Source organism: Rhea americana, unplaced genomic scaffold (assembly GCF_003343005.1).
Source record: "Rhea americana isolate MKP2758 unplaced genomic scaffold, rheAme1 scaffold_195, whole genome shotgun sequence".
NCBI lineage: Eukaryota > Metazoa > Chordata > Aves > Rheiformes > Rheidae > Rhea > Rhea americana.
Genome location: NW_028186094.1, coordinates 87,758 through 106,832, shown reverse-complemented (window position 1 = coordinate 106,832; position 19,075 = coordinate 87,758). Strand labels below are relative to the sequence as shown.

Sequence of the window (19,075 nt, the reverse complement as noted above, 5' to 3'; positions counted from 1 at the left end):
GTTTTCCATGCACCTATTATAAATCCATCTTCACCATTTTTTTTCCTGTTCCTAAACAGGAGGCAAGAAGTGACGCAAAAGCCTGAAGCTGCAGTCTTAGGTGASAGAGACGCATTTTCAGCAAAAGATCTTGCAAGCCACAAACAAGTTTAAAAAAGAAAAACGAGTCCAGCAGATTTTGGAGCAATAAATAGCCAAAAAGAAAGAATTCATCTACACTCCCCTTTGAATATAAAGRATTCTCCTTCAAATACAAAACCAGTCTGCATGTTCTCAAAAGGTTGCTCGCTATGAATTAAACCACAAACTTTCAGAAGTTTTCTGGATGATCAAGAAGTCCAGAAGATCTTGTCTTTCATCTTCTGGGAATTTGCTCAGTAGACCACTGCATGTTCAAATCAAGCATTTCCAATGAAAAGGTGGCATGAAAGGGTGGGATGCAGCCCTGTTAGTCATCTTCCTGTAGAGGACCAGCAGCACCTCCTCAGACAGACAGCTCCAACCTTTCTGGTATGGCAGAAATCCAGAAAAAAAAAAAAAAAAAAAAAAAAAAAAAAAAAAAAAAAAAAAAAAAGTGCATGGAAAATGAAGAAACCTAATCTAGATACCGCACGTATTTTCTATGTTATCACAAACACGGTTATGTCTTTACTTGAAGACCCTCGGGAAATCTGCAGGCCCCCTGCTTCCCGAGGTTTGTATACACATTTAAAATTCAATGTTCTCAAAAGAAATCTTCTGCTGTCAAGCATGACATAGCTATTCACGTCAAGCATTTTCTATAGCTATTCATTCATCTTTCACACAACCGTATCAATGACAATTATTCACGTGGCACACTTCTGGTGCTTAYTGGTTTTAATTTTACTTCATTATGCTATTTCAGATTTTTTTTTCAAGATATGACAAAGGATGATCATGGCCTTCAGAAATAACTAAGGACAAATAGAAGTAAACACAGTCACAGGCATGGAAAGTTTTAAGCATTTTAACTTTTTATACTTTTGCAAAGTGAAAATATTCTGCTGAACTAAAGGAATGGAGTGAGGCTACGAACTGGGATTGAACTAACACTTTGTGAGACTCAGGACCTGACCAGTGATAGAAAACAGTGTTAAAAAGAAAACAGAATCTCGCTGCAGAACACAAGGTAGCATTTACAAGTAGAAAGTAAGGCGGCTCATTAAACCAAAAAACTTTGCTTAATCTTCCCAACAGTCCCAAATGAACATTTCACTTTCCAGCCTGCAAAATACGAATATCCACCCGAGAATGAATGGAAGAAAGCTAACTTTGAACTTCCCGCCACGTGAGTAATGCCAGGAGAAATCACATGTTCTGCAGCTCACTGGGAAAGTCAATGCAATCATGCTGGGGTCCGGAAGAGAAACCAGAACCTTGTTGGGGGTTTTCAAGCCTCAACAGCCTGATAAAGCACCCATGTAACAAAATGAGCTTTGTTTGCCACAATGTGGTCAACAGTTTAGAAAAGGTATTTGAAACAAAAACACATCTCTGCATTGCAGATGCTGAAATGCCACAATATTTTCATCTCATTGGTCAAGAAGCTCCCACATACTAGCAATTTCTGTGCTAACACTCACATTCTTTATCTGAAGGGCTCTGAAGGACTACACAAAAGTATAACCCTTGAGCAAAGCTTTCAGGACTAATTATAATTTTAAAATTCCATTCATGTCTCAGACCCAATTCGTACAGAGTACAGTTGAGGTTTGGTGTTTTTTTTGATTGTTTGTTTTTTGTTTTTTGCCTTATAACAGAGAAAAAGTAGCAATTCTCTTCTTCTACAGAAATTCTGCTGTACTTTTGCTGGATGACACACCAAAGAACCACAATTGCACAGCCCAAAGGAGACAAACGGCTGATGCAAACGGAAAACAATGCAGCAAAAGGAAGTCATTCTGTAAGGCAATTACTTTGTTCTTTCAGGGGCTTTTTTGGGTGTCTTCTTTCCATAGAAAGTTTCCACTACAGTTATTTAAATGAAACTTGCGTGTATTTTTGGCCTTAAACCTATGAAGCCGCACAGCAGGAGCTCTGCTGAAAAATCAGTGTAACACATAACATTGGAGTTAGTTCCAGGTTTCTTAATGTCAGAAATCTAGAGAAAGTGAGAAATCTCCCACCCCCACCCCCCAAAATAAAGTGAGTCTTTTAAAAAAAGAAAAAAGAAAAAAGAAAATAAAGCCTGAGAAGAACTCAATGTATCACATGGAAGAATCACTGAACATGGTTTTAGAGGACACAACTGTCTACAAGAACCTCCAAAATGAAAGTTCAAAGGTACGTGCATAGGCACATACAACTTCACGGAACGGGGCAAAAAGAGTGAAAAGAAAGAGATCAACAAACATTACAGAAACTCTCCGCCAAGARTCATCCACCCTTTGAAACATCTCTGACAAATTTGGGCCAAACTCCTCGTACTATGGGGTTGGAAATGTTCCTTTTTAGGACTCAGGCAGACTTCATCATGTTCCAGTAGACTCGGGCACGGGTGGGGAGAGCCTCCGTGGAAAGCAACTGCTTTTCACAACTTAAAAGCAAGCTGGCCTGAGCCTACAGGTGACAGGGCCATCTGTGCCACTCTCCAGACTCCGGTGGACCTTCCACCAAGCATGCAGATGGCTGAACAGTAAAGAAGTTTTTGCTTCCTGAAATTGTGCAGTAATACAGCAGCACGAGTGCAGCATGTAGAAGACCAGTCCTGCCAAAGATTTACAATCACCCTTAAAACACTCTAAAGGGGTTAAATAACATAGTGAGCATGGGCTTCTTGGGGAAAAATGACTCACAGGAAGGATGGCAACAATGCACCGCTATAAAATATTCAACATAATAGGTCTCTCTGCCACAGACTGAAAGAATAAAAAACAAGGTAAGTGGACCTGCGCTTTTCTCTGGCTTTTGAAAGTCACTAATGGCCCTGTGGGTCTGTGAACAGATGTCAACAGCATACTGCAGGTACCACATTTCATTCACTGCAAATTACTGCTTGGCATTTAATTAAAATTTTATTGTGGCGATTCCCATCAGTTCTCTCCACAGCACCAAATGAACTAAAGAGAAGAGTGGATCTTCAGCGTAAACGAGCCCAGGTCATCAATAAAAACCTGCGACTCCGAAAGGCAAAAAGAAAGCGTGTGGTAAGAGGTTTGGTTAATGTGACATTTTTTTCCCTGCGTGGGGGCCCCAACGTGCTGTTCCTGGCATTGAAAGAAACAGGCCTGAGCTAAGCCAGCCTGAAGTCACCTGAGGGAAGAGTTCAGCTTATGGCTCCTACTTTTCTACYTGGATTCATCGTGATGTAATGCAGGATCCTTTCAGGAATGGAGCGTGTAAGAACCAGATTTCAACACTTCTCCTGTCCAGCCACAGAGGAAAGAATTGSTTTTTACGACAGAAAGCACCTTGTTCACAGTTTCATTTCTTATCTCACAGACCTTCTTAGGAACAATCCTAACCTTTCCTCTCGATTACCTAGTGGGAATATCTGACCAACTGATGAGAGCCTCCTTAATGATCCTTGTCCTAAAAGGATGAATGATCGTTCTTGTTTGCATTATACAAGTGGGAACCATGGCAGAGCTGGAAGGACAGATGTRCCTGCTGCATTCAGTGGATGAAGAAGAGAGATTGGGCCTCCCTGGTCCCAGATTGCTGCTCTGTGCACTCCACTGTGCAAGACACTGAAGGCTCCTGCATAGCTGCAGGAGCTGGGCCTGGAAKGGTGCACTGGATCACCTTTTCTCACTTCCTGCACATTTCCCTTGTGAYTTCTACAAAAGACAGTAAGTGCAAGCATTGACAGGAGACCTGGAGTCTCTTTTGGTGTGTAAGCCCCAGAGCTCAAGCTGCCTGCCCTTGAGGCTCCGGTAAAGATCAAGGGTGCAGAGGTTCAGAGGATCATAAACATCCTTGGCTCCAGGGGAAGAAAACCCCTCACRGGACACCTCATAGGACATCTCTTTCTGCACCACAGATACAGTGATCCCGAATTTATGAGCCAAACAACACAGCCAAGGAAGAAATCAGTCACTTCCATGAGAGCTTGGTGCTTTATAGCACCATGTTATCCTAAACCTTAGTGTCCTTCTCATACTTCTGGCTGTCCTTGACCTTTCAAAGAAAAAAAAAAAAAAAAAGGAAGAAAAAAAAGACAAACCAAACCAGAACATAGTCAGCTGCTTATGCATTTAAAAAAACTGCCTTCTTGATACCTGCAGACATCTGCTGGAAGCCCTGAAGCATCAGGCCCAGTGAGAGCAGAGTTTTCATGTTGAGCTGCAAGTGTTATGGGACTGCTAAGAACAACAGTGGCAGCTCTTCTCTCTCCACAGCGCTGAAGATGGAGAAAAATCAGAGAGACCTGTACATGTACTAGCTGTAGGGCTGGGAACGACTGACACCATCATCTGCCCTATAGCTCACAGTACCTGGGGAAACCTGGATCTTTGGGCTTAAAACTAAGAGGCTCTGAAAACTTGAAATMCTAAAGGGCAAAGCAGATGCTTAGAAGCTCTGCAGAGCAGCAGCTGAAGCATCAGGGGTTAACGCACAGCAAAACCAACCTGCCTTCAATACAAAGCTGCAAACCTCACCACTCCAGAGGTATCTGTTGATGCTTTACCTCCCCAGACAACTACTCTGGGAAGTCAGAGGAGACAGAGCTAGAATGATAGATGCAAAATTAAAAGCTCAATAAATAATTAATCGCTGAGGTCATCAAATTGTATGAATCTGTCCATCTTATTCTCCTCTCTGCTGTTAATCAGAAGAGTCTCTGTTTCAGTGGTGGGTGAAGYGGTCCTGCACGAGCCATAATTTTTGCACACCACCGGCGTGAAGCTTGTACCGGGTGCCATATAAATCAATAGTGATAAATCATTTGTCGAATGCTACGAAGGCTTTAAGAGTGTTAAGCAAACAGAATGCCTCCAGAGATCCAGAAATAAAGTGAGAGGCGACTCTGAGTAACTTATTAAGGTAGCTATTAAAATGCATACTCGTTAAACATCAAATATGTATAGTGCAGACAAAACCTCCTTTCCTCCTTCCGATATCAGCCCTTCCACAGATGCCGGTGAAGAAAGAGCACTCTAAGTACCACCAGTAAAATACACCACACACATGAGAGCTAGCAAACTCACCCCACCACCTGGTCACAGTAACCCTTTCCCTTCCCCTTATCGATATGCTCTCTTATTTTGATTTTTGCCTGTGATTGCAAGCTCCCTGAAGATGCAACCACACATCCAGTTTTTCTGTATATGTAGTTTCTAGTATGTGATGGTATCGTGCAGATCATAAATTAAAAGTGGTTAATGGTGATGAACATGAATACTTTGACTGGGAAGAAGTTTCTCCCACATTCAGTGTATCGCAAGGCTTGTTGCATCCTCCTGTTATTCCTGTGCAGAGTCAGGCCTCTGAACTAGGTGAACTTTTGATGTGATTCAGCATGTCAGATCCTTCTCCTGCTCTTAATGACAGAAGTAGTATAAACCAGTTTCTAGACTGGGTCAGAGCAGCTGCTTGATAACAGATAACAACCACCCAGTCTGTGGAGCACGGACAGGGGAGAAATACTAGGCTCATTTCTACATCTAGAGAGAAAAATGGGAAATGGGAAAAACGGGTTAACAGCTCATGTTTGTGAAAACTGCCAGTGCTTCACAACCTCAAGCAGGCRCTCAGGATCTCTCTGCTACGTGTTGTGTCTATAAAATGAGTTCTGAAGTTCTCTGGGAACCTCCTCCCGGTCTGAGGAAGTAGCGTTGTTACCGTTATCCCTGGAGCAACGTCGCGCTATTGAAACGCAGTCTCTGCAAATCACTTTGTTATCAGCCAGCGTGCTACCACGTTACAGGAGGAAGAGGAGGCCCAGAGCTGACAGCGTGTGTGCTGAGAGCCAGCGGAAGCAGCAGGTCGAACACCCTCATGCTTGCCTGTGGCCATGGGAATTGCAGCAGGCTTAGGCCTGGGGGCCGGATTGCATGGGCCAGCCCATGGAGCACACGCTCCAGCTGCGTGCCAAGGCTCTCCTTGCGGTTATTTACTGCTATTTTTGTCCCCAAATCCCGCCAGCAGCACGCACGTCCGGCATGCTCGCAGCGCACGAAGGGGCGGCGAGGCAACTCGTGYGCATGCACAGCAAGGAGAGCAAGAGCGCAGCGCAACCACAAGAGCAGGCACGGGGCCGGCGCCTGCTCCTKGACACCGGCACAAACTCCAGTTTGGACAAAACAGCTGGTCCACGGGCTTACTCTACCCTCAGCCCTTCCACAGTGGAGGCGCAGAGAGGAAATATTCCTGGATCAGGTACCATGGCACCTAGGCATTCCCAAACCTAGCCTCAGCCACAAGGTGAAGCCACACTGGTCTACAAAAATAGAGCCGTTTGTGGATGTGGTGGAGTAAGACACCCATTAATAGATCTAAATAATAATAAKAAKAAGAAGAAGAAGAATTAAAATTATCAAATTAAATCACCTGCACCTTTACCTCCTAGTATTTCTCTAAGACGGGGCCGAAACTATCACCGTTTTGCGGGCAGATGCTATCGAYCTCAGCGATACTTACTTGAAATAAGAATCTTTCCTCCCCCCACACTCTTCAAAAGAAAATCTGACTTCTAACTATTAATAACTGTGAATAACTGTATAGTGAAACACCACTACCCCATGCAGCACCGGAATGTCCAAACACCAAACTGCCCCTTTCCAGCACACTGGTTGCTCTTCACTGCCATTTCACTTAAGCCATTTCTTCGCTCCGTTAGAAACACGGCCAATAAAAAGTCTCCTGAAAACACTGCTCCCAATTAAAATGAGCCCTCATGAAGCCAGTATCACAGCCACTTGCTTCATATATTTCTCCCTAGAAGAACTTAGTGTTTCCTTGATGAACCCCCAAGCATAACAGTTTCCACAGTGACTCCAGAAAAAGCGGCAGTGCCAGAAATAACACTGTTAAATGGAAAACATCCCCTGCACTCGCTCTCACACATACACACACCCTCGCCCATCGAGCACACACAGGCCCTGCAGCACCAGCAGCGATTCTCGCGGAGCCTGGAAGAGCCCAGGTACAAGGCGCCCGCTCCGGCCAGTGCAGCCACGCAACACCACTGCAAACCGAGTCTGAACATCGCTTTTCCAACACGTAGCTTAGCGATGACACATGTGCAGATACCCCCTACGCACGCACATGCAATGCTGCACCCTTGAATAGCGACCTAACCCATGACTTTATTCCCAAAGGAACCTCCCAAGCATGATACTGGGTATATTTTTCATAGGAAGGCAGGACAAAACAAGGTCAAGGATGGCCAGAACTGTGAGAAGGACACTAAGGTTTAGGATAACATGGTGCTATAAAGCACCAAGCTCTCATGGAAGTGACTGATTTCTTCCTTGGCTGTGTTGTTTGGCTCATAAATTYGGGATCACTGTATCTGTGGTGCAGAAAGAGATGTCCTATGAGGTGTCCTGTGAGGGGTTTTCTTCCCCTGGAGCCAAGGATGTTTATGATCCTCTGAACCTCTGCACCCTTGATCTTTACCGGAGCCTCAAGGGCAGGCAGCTTGAGCTCTGGGGCTTACACACCAAAACAGACTCCAGGTCTCCTGAAAATCAGGACAAAACACTCAGAATGGAGTTTCCTGCCCTGCAAAAGGCTTTTTCGGTTCTGACACAGCACTGGTGCAGAAGCAGGAAGGAGAAGCACCAGACAGTCGAGGTTTTCTGACCTATCCCCCTTCAGCACTCAAATTCATTCAAATTTTCCATTCAATTTTTGTGATATCTTTTTATCTTCATCCACAACCAAAACCTCCCAGGGCAGACTAGATACATGACTAACTGCCCAGGATGACTTAGCTCCAGTTGAGAAGAATAGGGATTCGACGCTTTTTGCTATATTGACGTCTTTGATTGCCTTCATTTCTACTTTCACACTCGTTTACTTAGAAAAATTTAATTGCTGGCTTAACATTTTGGCGTAACATTGCCTATCTTTTGAATTATTCTCAATTCAGATTATGCAAATATGAGCACAAAATATTTTCTAACTTTGCAGCAAATGCCCGCAGGTGGATGCCAGGTCAAAACACGCAGGCAGCGGACTGTGTCTGTGGCAATGAATTACAGGCAGAATGAAAAAGAAACTATATTCCATGGAGACTATAAGGCAACCAACACCTCGTCTGGGACTTTCCCTGAACATCTTTAAAGRCCCAAGACCTGCGTAATAAAACCAACACTTCAGGCTTTTCTTCAGCAAAAGAAAGCAGCMCAGCATTGCCTTAGGGTTGCGAAAAACGCTTCGGCTTGGCAGTCACGGTTCTAGCCTTGAACTCTTTGCTGTTCCTGAACGCAAACGGCGCCATTTGAAAGCGTTTCGAAAAGCAGCAAGAATTCAGTTTTAATAAACACGCCATGAGTTAGAAAGGAATGGCTTAGGAGGGCTGCAAACCACGGCAGCAAACTCATTAGCCRGCGAGTCGCTGATTGCTAACGTGAAGATCTAGGCTGTGCTACTGAAAGGTCTACCCATAAGGCRCAAGAGACACCTCGGGGCGTTCCTGGATCTCCATCACCCCTTTCTGCAGTCTTTTGGGCAGCTGGCAGACCATTAGTGCGGACCATCAGCTTCCTCAGCCTAGACAGCTCTCAAACTGCAACTACAAACCTTTACCATGACACATTTCCATAGTTACCGTAGTCATTCACCGTAGCATGAAACACTAAGAATATTATTAAAAATAGTATCATTTTACCTTTATTTAGCGTTTTTCACACCGGTGGAAAATACTCTGTGGTGTTTTACAAACTGCTGTGGCAGGAGCGTGGCAATGCTCCTGGGAGGGTGGGAGAATATTTTTAACCCCATTTTACAGAAGTGGGAACTGAGGCACGCACTTTTCCACAAAAGGATATTGGCCAGAAACGCTTCTAAATTCTTGCAGAATAACTTCCAGCAGAGATTCTCGGTTCTAAAAGAAACGTGTGCTTATTCCAAAATACAGTGGTCACATTGTTGCRTCCTGGCCAATTTTCTCACGTAAACAGAGTGGAGAAATGGTGGGGAAGAGTGGGTTCTCTTCGGTTTTTGTTAATTTTAGTCCGAGAAAGTCATGAAGGAAATACCTGAGACCTACAAGCAGGTTTGTGGGAGATAATTAAACACCCAGCTTGACTTCCCTTCCAACACAGAAAAGCTTCACATTCTTCTGCAGATATCTACAACTCTATTTTTATACTTGGTTCTATTCTGACCTTTTATTGCACTGTTTTGTTCCAAACTCAAATACTCCGCATCTTAAAAATGAAGCCATCCTTATTTTAAACACAACCCAAATTTTATTTTCCTCTTTCAAATGTGCCAAGACACAACACATTTCTGCTCTCTTCAAACACACACAAAAATACTTTATCCTGCCCCTACCAGCCCTGACTTCCTCCGTTACAGAGATCTCTGAGTTCAGACCATAACTCAAGCGGGGACGCCAAGAGGCTTCCTCAAACTTGACTGAAGAAATTCCTTCGCTATTTCCACTTGTACAAAGAATAACTGCCATAACCAGCCCATCTAAGGAAAACCCACTCACAAAGCACCACGCAGCCCTTGTTCTCACAGAGCCTGCATCCCCCAAAGGAAAAGGGATTACATCTCTCTCCTTCACCAAGCCAAACCAGCTAATCACCCTTAAATTGCTGCTTCCCAAGTGTCAGATCCCCAGCTGATATAACTCAGCRTAGCTCTAGTGACTCTAAGGGAGTTTATCAGATTTACACCCCGGTGGCAGGGAGGGTGGCAACTGCAAATTACCAACCTGCTGCCAAGTCCTAATTAACCCAGCAAAGCAATCTACAGCTGCTCTTATTTTACAGGTGATGCGTGTTGTCCCCCAGCTCTCTGAAACTTGTGAACTTCATGAAAGTTTTTCTTTTTTATTATTCCTAGTCACCTTATTTTAGCCCCCTCYTCAGTTTGCCTGTATTTTTAGTTTACATTAGTAGATCTCCCCAGAAGGAAACAAAACCAAGAAAACCGAATAAAGGGCAGGAGGAAACAAATGAAACCCGTGGGCAGCTATTTAAAGAGYCAGTGATGCCTCATGGAAAACTCTGAAACACATTCCATTTGGTGACAAATCTGCTGCTTTGGCCCTGGGTTGGTTGCTGCTTCCCTTGGGGTCCTCACTGCTCAGAACACCAACCTAAAAAGAAGGGAATGGGTAAAGATTTTTCTACCAGACATCCTTTTCTGGGCAACTCCCAGCAGTCTGGKGCAGGAGGCACCAGCTAGAGGTCAGGGGCCCAAGGTGTTTTACTCTTAACTCCCTAAAAAGCTTGCAGAAGCTCTTCGTATTTCACAACTTGTTTTGCAAACCTTGTCCGCCACTACCTAAACAACAACCCCTCTTTCCCGTCTGCTAGATCAAACGACTGGAGACTGCACACCCTCATTTTTAGGGGAGACAGAGACTTCTGAAGCATTAAAGCCACAGCTTGCACACCTTACTCTATTTCATTCGGGAAGCATGTGTCCAATCATGCACTTGGCTTACTAGCCTTTCACCACAAGCCCATACCCTGCTCTGCGTCAGGAACGCAACCAGCTCGCAGCGCAACGCCACTTGGGTCCTGACATCGCTGCCAGCTCACAGATCCATTACAACATTACTTCTAGACTGGTCTACCAAGAAACTAATCCTACACCCGAAGTTGAAGAAGTCCAGTCCATGTGTGTCTGAGACTTAAAATCTCCTAATAATTCCTATGAAAAATAACAGTAGGTGGTTATATAATTAAAGTTTGTGCCGACTTTGTTCCTTTTAGGTTCCGCAAAGTAGTCAACTGCCTTTCAGCAGAGACCATCTAAGCAACACAGTAGTTGGATTACAATTTGGATGTAGGAGTGTAGCAATAAAGACTTCAGGGAACTACTACACTTAAAACCAGGTTTGCTGGGAAAAGGGCCAGGTTCAATTTTATTGGCTTCTACTGAGATTTCCCTTCTAAATTGTACCACCAAACAAGAGGGCTCAGCAAAAGCCTCCAGGCTTCGATGCATCCGAGAGGAATATTATTGCAGAAACTGAAATCCAACATCCAGTTTCGTTGGATCTAGGCATTTTTGACACGCCTTACCTTCCAGGATCCTAAATTCTGCATGTCATTAAGTCATTTATTATTAAATAAAGCAGAGCAAAATAACTCAAACCCCAAAGCCCCCCAGCGCTGCGAAACCCTACTAATGGCTTATTGAACAGGGAGCCTACAAAGTCCAAGCAGTTGATCAGCCTGATCCTAACTCCCCACTAACTCACTCCAATAGTGTTGCTCTAGAAGCGCTTTGTGCCAGGGTGAGACATTGCCTAGGTCTGAAGGCAGTGAAGAACAAACCCAACTCATAGTAAGGCCATTTTGGTGGTGTAGAAAAATTGATTTTACTCATGCTTTCCTTTTATTTATCCCTGCTTAAAAGTTACTGAGAAGTTCCCAGAAGGAAAATGCCTCCAAATCAAAACTTTTGTGCCACTGAAAAAAAAGATGTTTAAAAGAAAATGTATTTAAATTGATTAGTTATCACTTTTCCTCTAAGGGAGAAAGGCTTCCCAGAAGATTTGCATGTAGTATATGCTCAGGGACTTCTCTGCTCATCTCAGTCTGCTCTGCACCATGTATTTCCTCACCTTAMCCCACTGCACATGCAATCCTTGCTCGCCTTCTAAGAAAGCTCAGAGCAGTGGGTAGCAAGTAAAAGCTTACTACATGGACTACTCATGGCCTGGACTTGCTGGGGAGCAGGGACTGTGCGAGACAAGGTAGAGGACAAGGCAGATTTACAGCACATTTACTTTTACCAAATGTTTTTTGAATGATTGAATAATCCCCTAGTCGCTTTAACACGGGCCCTCCCTGACACACAAAGCTTCCTTTGATGCTCACTAAAAGGTCCACCTTATGCAGGCGTGCAATTAGAGCGAGGCAGAAAAAAAAAAAAAAAAAAAAACTATTCTGATTACTGCACCGATTACAGAGACCGAGATCCCAGCCGACCACGCAGAGCTGGCCTCGGAAAGCCTACGTTTCCAATTCACGTTGCGCAGCAGTGCGAGCGCTAATCACAACTGTCCTCGTACAAGGTGGTCTCGGCAGAGCCCAGGAGAGGGAGCACAAGCGAGAAATCAGTCGCTCTGACAGGCCCAGATTAACAAGCAAAAGGTGGGAAGAATTCGGCAAGTGTAATGGGCAGAATGGAAAGCAGAATAAACAGTTCGCCAGCATCGGAACRAGCCCTACTGGCTGCTGATCCCAGCAGAGCCATAAAGATCGACTAACAAGCAGTCTTGTTAAAGTCTGAGACAACGGTGTTGAATGTATATTTTAAATAAATTGCTTTCCCTTCCAGCGGGTGGATTTTAAAAAAAAWTTTTTTGACCCCCTTGCCAAGAAACTAAACGCTTTAAAACGATCTAGAAATGGCGAGTCTGCTGAAACGCTTTTTGCATTCAGCATGTGCAGCCAAACGTGGCCAGAAGCTATGACGGCAGAGCTCCTCTGAGCACAGAGTCAGCAGGAACCTGGATGATCAGGGGAGATTGGAGGAAACCAGAGGAAATCCAGCTATTCTAACGCAAAAGGAGCTACCACGGGGCCACGGGGAATCGGCCAGTGACGTAGGGCGGCGGGGAGTTCCCAGGAGCCCCTCGCTAACGACCTGCCACCCAATCGGCAGGATGGCCGCGGTGATTTCCCAAGCCTGGATGCACTTCCCTACTCTCTCCGATTACTGCTAAACCACCCATGCCAGTGATGCCTTCCCCCCCCCCCCACCCCCGGGGCTCAGCAAAGGCTTCTCAACAGCACTTTTGTTTTCAGCTTCAGAATAAATGTTATTTTCGGAGCCTTTTCTCAAAGGACTTACCCGTCCGGATCCCCTCAGTAGTCCCCCACATCCGATCACGCTCGCGCGAGCTGAACACTGCACTATTCTATTGACAGCCTCTGTATATTTTTCAAGAGCAAACTCTAAATATTTCCGAGTTTGCCTGCCCCACGGCTCCGCTCCCTCTTCAGCCATGGTTGCGCAAACATGCTTTTGCTCAGATGGGAAAACAAACGAGCAGAGTCTGCAGTCCCGGCTCTGCTTTTGCTGCCACACGTGCACCTGGAAAGGCCACTCACCAGGGCAGAAGGAAAAGAAATCTTGTGAGACTCCCTTGTTAAAATACCGGGAGCGCAGCATAGAAGCCGCAGTGGGACATACAAATCTTTCCGAAATAGCTTATGCCTCACACAGAGAAATTAGAAACACCCATTGCGGTTTAGGATTAAAATGATCAGCCATAGCGAATAAGAACACGTCCCCCTCCTTCATACTCCAATAGCTCCCCTAGAAGAGGCAAGAGGTTCCTCAAAGGCAAACACTTCCTAAGGGATGCACCTCTGGATGTGCCGAGCACGTCCCAGGTGACATGAAGCACCAAAGAAGCAGCTTGGTGGCAAACGCAGTTATCAATTAATTAGTCACTTCTGAAAGTTTGTCTTTGATGCACAATTTACAGAAGTTCTCTATTATTTTTTTCCCTTTTGTTAGTAATGACTGCTATGTTCTTTTTCTTCACTGGAATGAGAAGCTTTGGAGACAGAAGGCCTTTCTTCACAGAAGCAAGACAGGACAGCATATATTACCCTACATCTCCTACTCCAGCATTTATCATTTGCTAAAGCACACTTCTCTAGGGATAAAAAGAAAACAGATTTCCAGGACCTTCCTAGTTGGACGTGTCTACCAAGATCATCAGTGGGGGAAGAAGGGGATGGGGGCAAYGAGGATCACAGTAACGAACTGTGGAGTCTGTTGAAACTTGTGAGCCAAATGGGAGCTAAGATGTCCCATCCCACAGGAACCCCACCTATTCTTACTGGAAATACAYACTCTGGTAACCCAGTGCACATTTTTCTGAGAAAAAAAAAAAGAAAGAAAGAAAGTTCCTGAAATACTGAGAAAAACATAGTCTCCAACATGCATGGACAGCTCTCCTCCACTTCACATACTAGGGGGATTTCTGAAGCCCAGTAATACAAGAGACACGCGAAAGGTGTAGGAGGGGCTATTAGGACGTCTAACTGCTTGCTTTCCAAACCTTGAAGGTTAAAAGTGCCCCTGACACTGACTCTAATAATCTTCTGACACAGAGAAACTAAAAGCCTATAAGCTACAGGTTATCCTCTAGCAGCAGAGCAGGGTTTGGATTGTATTGCTCACACCATAAATCACCGTGTCAGCTGCTCCAGCCATTTCCACTCACCAGAGGGCAACTGGGTAAAAGTACCAGGCGCTTTCACAATGGTTGGCCAATTAGCTAAAGAATGAGTCTTTTTTTAAAAAAAAAAAAAAAAAAAACAGCACAGCACCTTTTCCGGAATACCAATTTGCCCATTTGCATAGAGCAGCTCAATGTGGGTCTGCATTTCTGATCACACCTTTGGGTGCGCGAGAAAATGTTATTAATTTCCATCAAGAAGGATTAAGAAGCTTAAGTTGTTAGCGCTCATTTACTCAGACTTAATGCATTTTAAGGCTGCCTCATTTTATGCTGATGCGCAGGTGCTAATCAGCAGCAAAACACTTAAAAGGATAAAATGCCCAGTGGGTCAGCCCCAGATACTGGCCCTCCTTCTCTGTATCCAGCAGATTTTTCCCTGCTCACCTTCCTGCAGTWATCTAGCAGATATTTTTCACTCTACGTTGGGAAAGTCAATTCGGTAGGCGCTCGCTCATGAATTTTTACCAGTACAGCTTCTCACTAGAGTCACGTGTCGCCCAAGAACAACCCTTCCACTCCCCGCTCGCTTTCCTGTACAAATGATAAGGAGGAAATCCGTCCCAGACAGACAGCTCCCCAAGCGCCGGTGCCACATGCTGCAAGGAGTGAAAGTCCTCGGCTTGGTGGACCTTAATTAGAGGTGCCCGCCAATTAAGACTCGAACTACAGTTTATTTATTTGCCAGTGCAGGCACCGGGGCTGCCTGGCGGAGGATCAAGAGAAACAAGCCCTTCGTGTTTACAGTATACAGTAGTCCGACATCCAGTAACTCCTGGTTACTCATTACAGTGACCTCATCAGGGAGACATGCCCGAGTGTTACAAGTGCTTTTAATTCACTTGCGCCGGATCTGCTGCGCTTCTCCCCCCCCCCCAGCCACCCCTTTCAGCACTGACCACAGCTGAGATAAGAGAAAAAAATAAAAGGAAATAAATAAAAAAGAAATTACCTCCCCCTCCCTCCAAGCGCTGAGTGCCTGGAAMGAAGCGATCAGATTTGTTACCTGCACATGCCCCCCGCACTGCAGCCGCGGCTCTCCCATGACTCTGCCCGGTGAGAGGTAGGGACCCTGGGACTCCAGGGGGATCTTCTGCCCGGGCTGCAATAGAAAAGGTTAGTTTAAAGCTCCTTATTTGGGCAGTGATGTAAAGGGAAGTTGTTCAGGCAGCGCCACCCCCCCTTTTTTTCTCTCTCTCTTTTTTTTTTTTTTTTTTTTTTTTTTCCATTCACTACACATTGTTTCCTGTTGTCAGGCAGCTGCGGTGGCTTTCGGCGCAGACAAGGGAATCCTTCAGCCCCTGGCTGCCTCCGGGGCATTGCACAACTCGCGGCGAGCCGGGGACGCGGGCAGCGCCTCTCCGCAGACGCCCGCCCCGGGGGAAGAGGGGTTGAGGAGGGGGAAGGGGGGTGAAAACTCCCGCGGAGCCTCGTCCCTCTCGCACGCCCGGCGGCAGCGCGCTGCCCGCAGCAGCCGGGGCCGTCGGAGGGCGCGGGAGCGCGGCCGCGGCCGAGCCGTCGGGGCGGAGCGGAGCGGAGCAGAGCGGAGCGGAGCGGGGGCCGCTCGCTGCCGCGATGGCGTGGAGGGCGGGGGAGGGGGTAGGGGGGGAGGCGGCCGAGCCCGGCGGGGAGCCCCGAGGCTGGTGGACGGAGCGGGCTGCCGGCACGCCGCCGCCAGCGCGGCTCTCCCCCCCCTCTCCACCCCTCCCTCGCCGCCTTTCTCCCCCACCTCCTCCTCCTCCTCGCTCCCCCTCCCCATCGGTCCCAGCCCTCCCTCGCCAGCTCCCCCCATCCCCCGAGGCGCTGCCCGCACCGGGCTCCAGGGGCGCCCGCTGCCCTCGGGCGCCGGCCGGGGCGGGAGCTCCGCTCCCCGCGGGGAGGAGGGGGGGGGGGACGGGGGGTAAGGGGGGGTCCCACGCCGAAAGGGGACCCTTGTGCGTCCCCACGGGGCGGCGGGAGGGAGCGGCAGCACTGCCCACGCTCCCGGCCGGGGCTTCCAGCGAAGGGAAACTCTGAGCTCACGTCCCACCTCCCTCCCGGCTGCGTCGAGGAGGGGTCTCGACCCTCTCTTCTTTCTTTCTTTTAATTTCTATTAATTAATTACAGCCCGCAGCAAACTGCAAGCCCGATCCCTTCTACTAAAAGGGGGAGACGGAGTGTTCCTTCATACGGCTGCGAGCAGATCCAGYGAGATCTGCAGAGGGGGTTCCTGTTCCAGGGGGTGATGGCAAAAGGATTTCAGTGGTGTTTTTCCTGGCTCCCAAGTGGGATCCCAGTTCCAGGCTGGAGGGGGAGGAGGGATGGATGGAGCCCAGGCCAGGGATGAGCTCAGAGGACAGAACAAGATAACCCTGAGTTTTGAGTCCAGGCAGCTGTAAAGAGGCAACTTTGGGATTTTTAAAAGAAAGTAGAGGAGTGATGTTGCAACCCAAGCTATGTAAAAAAGCTATGTACCCTTAAAATGTATGCTTGCATTCAGCAAAATAGTTTTCATGCTTCTTCTATAGCAATTAGCAAAATGACTATACAAAGGGTTTTCCTGGCAAAAATGAGAGCTATCACCAAGGTTTCTTATTTTGCTCAGCTTCTCAGTACATGCTTGATAAGCATATATTGCCACTATATGGTACATACGCTAAAACCATCTCTTCCCTGGTGTAAAGCAGCACCAATAGAGCTGGTACAGGTCTCTCAGCAAACCTGCCTCAGAGCACTCCAAACTCGTGATAAAAAAATCACTACTCCAAAAAAACTCTTGCCAAGCCTATGTTCCTCTCTGACTCCAGACTGTAAAGCCAGGGTTGAGCCAAAAAAGTCATCTAACAATGAAATAACGATGATGTGAGGTCCCTATGGTAGAAAGAATTACACTGGCAGCCAAACAAGGAACCTAACAGGTCAGGCTTTTCGGGGTGAACATCAACAGAGTTGTTGTTTCACTCTATAAACAGAACACCGCTTTTGAGGAGAATTAATGATTGGAAACCTGTTACCAACACCAATCTGGCCTATCTCCAGTCAGCCACAGAGCAGCTTCAAATGAACTGCATCCCCAAAATGCTTTCARTGCTAAAAATGAGAAACTACCATACACTACGTTTGCTTTCTGTGTGCGTATTATTTCCTCAACAGTCCAGTTTCACACCTAATTTCAGCTTCTCTCATTCTGGACAGAGATGAACATAAGAGTATGAGGTAAAAAGGCTTCATAGTCTTATTTGTTTAATTGCATTCACATGCCCTTGTGGTCCCCCCCCCCCCTCAACTCCCTTAGCTTGAGTCACTTTGGTAGAAGCAGGTGCAGTTGCTTAAGGTCTTCAAGGAATTGTACGGATGCAGTCAGACACCAGATACACTAACAGGCCCAGAAGGACTCTAAACCAGAACATGTGGGACTGCCCCTGCCCTCCCCAATTGGACTGAGGGTTGGATAAATTCAGTAGGTTTCCACCTTATATTAAGTTTCACATCTGGCTTCCTCCAATTACTAGTCAAAAGATGATCTTTCCCAATTGCTAGGGTTACGAACCTCAGCGGCGCATCCAGTTTGCCTCTTGCCCCAGAAAACAGATCACACCCRGAGCTCAGCACCAAGCTCTGCATGGTTCGCTGCACCACAACCAGCTCAGGTTGGCTTGGCTAACAGCATCAAGAACTTGGGTTTGTCACTAAAGGACAGATAATGTAACCCACTGATGCAAAGGGGCTGAATACAGCAAGAAGTCCATTTTCTTAATCAATTTGAACTCTAGCAAAATGAACTCAGTCATATCGTAAATGAAATAGAGCTCACAGGAGCATGGCCACAGCATGACACATTCAAARATTTCCTCAAAAGACATGATATGGATTTTTGTTGGGTTTAACCAACACCCTTGAATCTTCCSGTCACACCAAACACACCCTAAGTGTTCTCTTCTCAGTTGACCTCTATATTACAACATACAAAAGGTCAAGATATTTTTCCCCCTGAACAGTACAAATACCGCCTTTCAAATGCAATTAATACAAAGGTGTTTACGCAGTGGCTGTGGCCTTTCTTCTGTGGAAAAAGAGTGGTTTTGCTTAAATGGGAAAATGAAGGGAGAGGTTTCCCCTGAGTTTCCTCCCCGACTGCAGTGTCAAGGTTGTACGGGGTTAAGCCTAGGCCACGATGGGCAGTTTTGTGCAAATCCTTTGTTAGAAACTAGCATTTAGTCAGGAAAGGGCCTGCCCTCAGGTCTACTGTGGTTAAAAGAACCACATTTCACTTTGCTTGTGAAGGTCAGGCTTCWTTCCTCCCCTCAGGTTTCTGAGGGGTTACACTACTTCCCCATCCCTTCACCAGCATGGCCCAGGATGTGCAAAAATTACCCACTGCCCGATAAGGCCTCTTTGAAACTGTTTCCACTTTTCTTTTTTTTTTTCTTTTTTTTTTCCTTTTGAGTACTATTAGTTTTTCCATCTCCTCTGATGTAGCACACTGGTCTAATGCAGTGGTCCTCAGGGCACTTTCTGGTGGTCTGCACACTCCCAGCTGGTCACACATTCCTCACTCATCCCTTTCTTTCCTGATGCTAAATTACATTAACAGAAGCTGAAAGCATGGTCAGGACTTTCAAGTTTTCCATACATGCGACTGCCAGAGTTGCTATTTGAGTACTGGGTAAGTATGAATGGGAAAGGAGAATCCCATCACCATGGCGTGGGAATTTGGGGTTTTCTTATCAATTCTCC

The 19,075-nt window shown here is 46.2% G+C and overlaps 1 protein-coding gene across 5 annotated transcripts in view; it reads right to left on the bottom strand.

Annotated features, from left to right (window-relative positions):
• The window catches only part of HIVEP3 (HIVEP zinc finger 3), a 141,586-nt gene that overhangs the window by 101,487 nt on the left and 21,024 nt on the right, over positions 1-19,075 (bottom strand). For 2 of the 5 annotated variants that reach the window (XM_085302955.1, XM_085302959.1), the window contains exon 2: positions 15,366-15,461. The exons of 2 other annotated variants lie outside the window; for them this stretch is intronic. The gene's annotated coding sequence lies outside the window, so the exon portion shown is untranslated. Of the gene's footprint in view, positions 1-15,311; positions 15,341-15,365; positions 15,462-19,075 lie in introns of those variants that run through there. One more of the 5 variants, XM_085302957.1, reaches the window with a different exon arrangement.